Genomic DNA, 8,237 nt, shown 5'->3' on the forward strand with positions numbered 1-8,237 from the left:
TACTGGATGTCTGCACTAGGAGACCTAAGGTAACAGACGGAGTCCTACGAGCCTCTTATGCTTACTTACATTCAAGAATAGCGTTTATCTAATTCGTATCTGTACTTCTCAGGTATCCTGTTCACACTACCGCTATATGTTAAATAGTAACGGGATTCTATTTGTAACTATCCCGTACAATCACAGGTTTCTGTTTGAATACAATGTTTAAAACATGGTCGTTTATTTGTTTTAAAGACGATGGATAGTATGAGTAAATATGTGAGTTACGATTTTATTAGAATTTTATGTTTGTATATGTTAAAGATTATTTTTTATAGCATAGGGGGGCAAACTAGTCTACGGCCCATAAAGGTAAAAAAAAAACCTGTAATTTAGTTGTACAGCCTTGCTCGTACAATTGTCGTGGATTTAATGTCACCAAAGTAAACAAATTATAGTATCATACCGTATGTCAAAACTGTTAGTACAACAAGTTATAAATAGATATATAATATATATAAAGTATACAGTGAAATAGTTTTGATCCTTGAGCACTTTCATATAAGTCAGACAAGCTGTTTCTAGATTTCGAAATGTTTTAGCTAGTATTTTCATCTGTATACATGGCACGTACATGTTAGTTGACCGATTAGGACCTGCATTAGTATTTATGATGATTTACTGTTGAGATGTAGGCCTATGATGCTGGCTAAGTGTGGCCCATTTAGGTGCATGGCTCACGTCGTCTTTTCTGTCTAAATAATAAATAAATAGTTTATTTTCAAAGAAAATGGTACATATAGATCGATTAATTGTAAAAATCCGCACAATCAGCCAAATAAAAATATGCATGTGAATGTCATATGAATTTTCATAATGTCATGTAATATGAACTTTAACATAATGTCATAATAATAAGTTGAGTTTCTATATCGGTCGAAACGATATTACGAGTCGTAATTGCTACTAATGGTTTCAATATCCTGGATGTGTTAATTTCGTGTGAAGAAGATATGTGAATCTTTAAGCGATCTTAGGAAATCTTACAGCTTTTTGTATTTCTCTATATACTTGAGCTTTATAAACAAGAGTACTAGATACATTATCACCGGATTAAATGGTTTTATTAAATGGACGGGCATCCGATTTATCATCGTTTAATCCTTTTTTATATCACCACAGGAAATGCTATGTCCGCATGTTTTCCAATTCTAAAGCTGCGATGGTATATTGTGTTTATCTCAGACTTCTCTTCTACTCAGAGACTCCACAAAGGGCTCGAAAACATCCTGGAGAGACTTCCGGGACCACATTTGCTTAACTTTGAACTAAATTGGATTTCCGGCGCAATAATTCTATAAACGTGAAACTTCATAACGCACTGAACAATGTCAATAATTTTAAATACGAATTATAAAAACATGACAATTTTATAATTATAACACCTACAAATGAATACGTAAAATACGATGGTGAATTACGTATTTTTTTGTTGGATAATTTTCGCATAACATACGCAATAAAATTCTATGTCAAACTATAATTTTATTGCAAAATTCCATAGATTATTTGCTATTAGCGGTTAAGTTGGTATTTATGTTTTTTCTAAACGATTTCGTTAGACATTATGGCATTTTAGTCTTTATTAAACTGTATCGTTTTAATGGAAAAATTTTATTTTCAGCCAGCATTTTTTTAAATTATGTTGTGTAGTTTAGTTGTTCCTGGTTGTAAACTGTCATCTTTATTCATTTATTTGTTTGGACTTTTTTCTTAACTACGTTAAATTAATCTGACAGATTCATACGAATAGTTAATAGTTAAAACTGATTTAGACTTTTAGAGAAATGTTTCGTTGTCATGAGAATATATTTTTTTAGTCATTTGATAATTTGTATATCTCGTTTGCACTAAGATATAAACTAGAATTCTAAATATAGCCAATCTCAATACTATCACTTCATTCATGCGTCATTAAGCTAATGAATGCGACCGTTATGAATATGTACATTTATGGTAAGTTTAAAAAACTTCGCAATGATGTAGTATTTTAACGACGTGTAGTAATTGCTTATTAATATGAATTTCTGCGAGATAATGACATAATCTGTGAATAATTTGTATAAAGAATTCTTGATTATGGACCTTGATTTGTGTGAAATCAGAAGTATGGTTAAAAGATTTGCGAGCCCGTTTTAATCCAAATTCGAAAAACTTATCAAGTCTATGTTAATGTCTACAGTACCTATTATTTTGTTTTCGAAATGTGTTTTCTATTATCTTGAGGCACCTTATTAAATTGGATGACAGTTTCAAAAGAAAGAAATAAAAAGTTATAACGTTTTTTTTTATAATAACATGTTTTATATTTACACGTTTCCAGAGATACAATACCTATGCATTAGTAAATTTATGAGATAAGCATTTTCCCTTGTATATATGAATAATAAAAATATATAAAAACATATTTATCCTACAAGAAGTTCTTTGTATACAAAATATATTGGTTAGTTCTTAGATTTAGTTCAGTTTTAAGTACATCTTAATTGCTGTGTGGAAATTTTTCACTTAAATCTCGAATTGGTTTGGTAGAATTTAGATTAAGATCTAGGCTCCGTTGAGGCTTTGAATTACGCAAAAATATGCTCCACTTTCAACTGGACTACTTTTTGTTCGAATTCGTATAAATATAGCTATGGATGCAATTATAATTTCGTTTTACGCAAGGTATTCCTTTAAATGGGTAGTGATATGTAATATATAGTAAAGATCACATCCCTAGAACAAAATAAAACACGAAATACAGGATATAAATATGTATCAAGGTCTATGAAAATAAACACTGGCAGCATCCTAAAAAAAATTAAAAAGAAATAGAGTGAGTGAAAGAGACAGGGAGTCGCTCTCCCTGTCTCTTTTCCCTGTCCCTGTCTCTATCGGGTATTTTGTAAAACGTGGAAGAAAATAGGAAGAATTGCGTTTGTTATCATGGTTATTTTAAACAAATATTATTTGTAGTCAACGTTGAACAATTACGACATTTTGGCACTATATAAGTGTATTTTCCGTCTTTGTAGTTTTGTATTTTGCAGTTGTTTTTGATATTCAACAGGACCCGTATATTTTTCTTTATCCAAAGACAAAGTAATTTACTTTTATTGTCTTTGCTTTAACTTTACTAATAGTTTTACTCTGTATCTCTTATTCGTACTTATGATATTGGAACATTAATTGTTCTTTTCCTTTTTTTTAAGTTACACGGCGCTATAGTTCGGAAGCGCGAGCGTCCTCTGTGACATTGCGGACATTTAAAATTGTTAAAATATATTTTTTGAGGATTGGTTCCAATATTATATTATAACTTAAGGATCTCATTAATGATTGTTATAAAATATTTCAATTTATAGTTATAGAATAATACTTTCTTTGTATTGATTAGTACGTTACTTATGTGTTGTCAGAATGAAATTTGTATTCCTAAGTTTTAATAAAAATAACACACGTCACGATAAGGAAATGTTAATATCACAAAATGTCTAGTAAAACAGAAAGTCTGTGTTGGACTTTAATTTATTCCATGATTGGTTCGTATTTTTTATTCAACATTTCTTGTCAATGTTAAATGGTAATAAAGGAAGTGCAGAAAAAATATGTGGCCTAGTTAACAAATATAGTAAATGCTTATTTGGATTAACAGCAAACTGTTTATGTATTAATATATTTTACCTAATCATCATAAATGGTTATATAGCCCCTTGTGTGGTACACTTCGCAATAGCAATCTATCCAGTGCTTCCCGCGTCCAACTTCGAACCCCAATAGTTTCGAGGTCATTGACAAATCCATCCCACCAACGCAGACCGGGTTTTCGGTCCTTGGGGTTCTGACGTCCGCGATTCTGTGCATATGTCCCAACCACTTGAGCTTGTTGCATTTTATGAATTGGGCGATGGTCGTCAAGGATCTTTTAACCTAATACACACAGACTTTATTACTAAATATTTTTCCAGCTTTGTAGATGGCTTATATTTTAGAATCCTGTATATTTTTATCAACTCTCATGTAATAATTACGTTTTAATAGAAAGTCTCAGAAATATTATAATTAGAAGTCATAAAATGTGTAATATTTAGACAATATACAACGCCAAAACATAAGTCAATTAAGTACGTTAATTGATAAAAAATAGAGAACTGAAATTAAACATTTAACAAACTACAACTTAATATTTTAAAGAATAAGATATTGTTATTACTTTTTTTTATGGCTCTGGCACGGTTTGTGCATTAGCCAGCGTCAAGTATAAGATTTTTATAATTCGAGCTTTTTGCCTTAGAAATTCGACCATGTCCTCCATGTATGGTTTAGGCACTCGCCCGGTACCGCACAACCCTCCCAAAGGCCGAGAACAAATTTAAATTAAATTAAAACTTGCCCTCGAACCGGGAATCGAACCCGGTACCCCTCACCTAGCTGCCACTTAATAAGACCGCTAGGCTATGGGGCCCCCATTGTTATTACTTTAAACAAAGTCAAGTCTCTTAGAATACATTTTACGCCAAAGATTTGACATACGAAACAGTTATTGTGGTTGTTATGGGCACAGATCTCCTCCAAGCTCTACTTGAGAGAAGAGGAATGCGCAGTATCTATTCCTCGGATATCCCAAAAAGGTTTGTTAAGGTTAGTTCAATTTAACACAATGTAAGCAAGTTGCTAGAACGAATTAATAATTTATTATGATCGATGAAAGTAAATAGTAAAAATCTAGTTCATGGAGTTATTATATTTGTATGAGTTGAAGTCTAGTTTTGTTTATGGGTCGTCGGATCGATGTCTATTAATAATGCATGGTTATCGGACATTAGTTGAAGAGCTTGATGCCTTTTGGTTATAAATATTTTTTATTATGATAGAGTAGAAAATGGATAGCAAAATGGTTAAATACACGTGTATATAGGAGCGAAAATATTTGATCTATATAGGAATACTAGTGGACCAGACAGACGTCGTCTTGCATGATATTTCAAGCGATTAGTAAAGCAAAGTATGAAGGTACCAACTGCAGCGCCATCTGGCGGGCTGATTTGTGAATCTAAACCACTCCCAGATCCCCTTGAACACACACAAAAAATTTCATCAAAATCGGTCCAGTCGTTTGAGAGAAGTTCAGTGACATACACACTCACAGAAGAATTATATATATAAAGATAAATTTGATGATTGAATAGGGTGCAAAAGGGCAGGAGGCTCATCTAGTGTAAAGTGATACCGCCGCCCATAGACACACTCAATGCCAGAGGGCTGGCGAGTGCGTTACCGGCCTTTTAAGAATTGATGACCCCACATCTCTTCGCAAGGGCCAAGGGAACATAGAACATTTCAACTAAAGCAAATTAACTGACGTAATTATTTTTTAAAGAATGGAATAAACTAAAATGCACTCCATTTGTTTATATAATACTATGCGGTATCACAAGTTTTGTTACAAGAAAGGGAAGAAATAATTTTGGCAGGATCTATTTTTTCATCCTTGAAAATTAAACGGTTTTTTTCATGTCACATTGAGGAACAAAGCCAAGTCTGATAATCATATAAATTATGTTATCTTTCCAAATGGACATTAAATATTAAATCACCAATCGTGCTATGCAAGTTATAAGCAACTCTTGGTACCAGTTATCATGGTTGGTCATTACCCGACAGCAAATAGCCTAGATCGTATGATAAACGAAGCCGCCGCCTGCAATTTGTCTAGAAATGGTACGGTGACACGAGATATTTTAGTAAATATATATTTTTTAACAAGGTTTTGCACTATACTTTAATCATTAGGAACATTAAAAACACAATTAAACGGAATGCACTCGCTAGCCTTCTGGCTCTCTTTGAGTGTCCATGGGCACTTAAAATCAGGTGAACCTCCTGCCCCTTTGCCCTCTGTTCTATAAATTGAGGCAAACAAGATTAGGTTTACTGGTTAGACTACAAACTCAAACTAAAAATAACAATATATAAATATTCATATAGGTAAACAGTATGAACGTCAGAAAAGAAGTTATATAATTCTAAATTTACTACCAGTTCGCAAGTCAAGGGAGTAGAGCGGGCAAGAACAACTGGCAAGAAACTTTTCGCCACTCTTTTTAATCGCTAAGTTTTGAGTCTTACAAATAGTTTGAACTGGAGCAAATCAATCCCAATGATTAGGATCATTTAAATAATCGTCACTAAATAAAAAGCTTTATTGATTAATTTACGTTTAACGAGAACTTTGAATTTAAATAAATTGATGAATAAATAAAATGACTAAATAGTCATAATTCTCTAATTTCGCTTGGGATTTTGTTGTAAAAGCGAATACAATTTCCATATAGGTAAGGATGTTTATCTTCTCGTTGGTCGTACACTCAAATTAGTTCTGTTTCGAGTACTGGTGAAAGTCACCATTTGTAAGGTCTTGAGTTGAAATGCCGAGGAGTCCAAAATATAAAATGCTATTGCAATATTAATGCTATTCCATGACAACTTTCAATGGACCTCGGTGTGCACCACTTATGTGTCTCAATGGGATAGATCTGTGTTTATAACTGAGGACCATTGAAATTTTCTTGCTACAAACGTTACAATACCATTTTCGTGTTGGTAGGCTCATGCAACATATAGATCAAGGGGCAAATTATCTACCTACGTCATTAGTCTCATCCAAAACATTATTATTACTTCATAGCTTCAAGCATTATAAATTATTTTAAATCAAACAGATTTAATCTACTCCAAAAGTATTTAATAAGCGGTACTTTTTTATTCTTATGGCTTTGGCTTTGTATTACAATAATTTGTATATAATTTACGACTAAGTTACTACTTTACGACTAATTTAAGACACACTTAATTGGTAAAGGATCTTGAAACAGACGCAGAACCTGTTTCTTACATTGAGAGGTTCTCGGACTTCAAATACGGTAAAGTTTAAAACTGACCATTTTTGTAATTAGTACCTTATCAATTGTAATTTCAATTTGAATTTAAAAAAAATGTCTAGTATGACGTAGTTCTTTCTACGCCAATGCTACGCCGTAGAAGTAAGACTTCGAATGTAACAACCGCCATCTATGTTTAACTTGTCCAACTACAAAGATATAAAATGAAAAGTTGGTTAAACGCTTTCAACCGACTAGTTTTGTGTTTACGGTAGCGATACAAGATGGCGCTTTTATAAATCTTTAAATATTACTACACAGTAATACTTTTTTAAATAATTGTATTAGGTCGATACTTATTACTATATATTTAAATAAACTAGCAGTGACAACATATTTTATTAAATTGAACTTTACTAATATTCTTAACATACATAGTAATCATTATTATATGTAAATGGATAAATAAAAAACTAAAATTTTAAAAGGTTTGGCCCCTGTGGCAGTGAACCTTTAATGCTGGCAGCATTTCTTCGCTGTATTGCGATACTGATTCGTTTCGTTTTATAGAATTATATATTTACTTTGTAAAATATGTTCGTAATTAATATTTTTAATTTATACAATTTGCTTGATCATATTTTTTGTCACGGCCGACATATTCGATTTTCACTATTTACACTATTTATGATTGTAATTTAAGTTTTTGTTATCAATAGCATTTATTATGAGCCTCACCTTTCTCATTGTTTCTGTAATTTTTCTTTCCGTATCCTACTGACAATTTTAGCCATTTTCGGTAGTAAGTTCGAGGATATATCGAGGTTTGTTTTTTTTTTCGAATGGATTCAAGCTGTTTGCGGCATTAAGGGCCTTGAGAGCTCAGCTCGGGCTGTTTTGGCGGGCATAGCTCGGCCGGAATGGGCTTTCTCCAGCGACTAGCCCAAGGGCGTCTCCTGCGAGACTCGGAGCTCGGTTTGGCCCGACGAAGGGTAGTAAATCGCCTGAAGGGTAAGACGGAAGCTCACTGGAGTGAGCGAAGTAAAGGACCACGAGGTATGAACTGGAGGTATATTTATTGTTTAGAAATTGTGTATCAACTGCCATTGAACCGTTGTTTGTGGTATTAATATCATAGCCCGAAAAATAAATACTTTTTAACATATACTACTATTGTGTTTTGACTTAATACATATTATATAATGTGGAAATAGTTTCCGTATGCGATGCCAGTCACGTGCAACATGGCGTTACAATAAGTGGCCCTTGTTAGGTCACTGTTAACGTTTTCATTGACTATAAATTAGCTTTTCACGTATTGCATTCATATAA

Source organism: Pieris napi, chromosome 8, assembly GCF_905475465.1.
Source record: "Pieris napi chromosome 8, ilPieNapi1.2, whole genome shotgun sequence".
In the NCBI taxonomy this organism is placed as follows: domain Eukaryota; kingdom Metazoa; phylum Arthropoda; class Insecta; order Lepidoptera; family Pieridae; genus Pieris; species Pieris napi.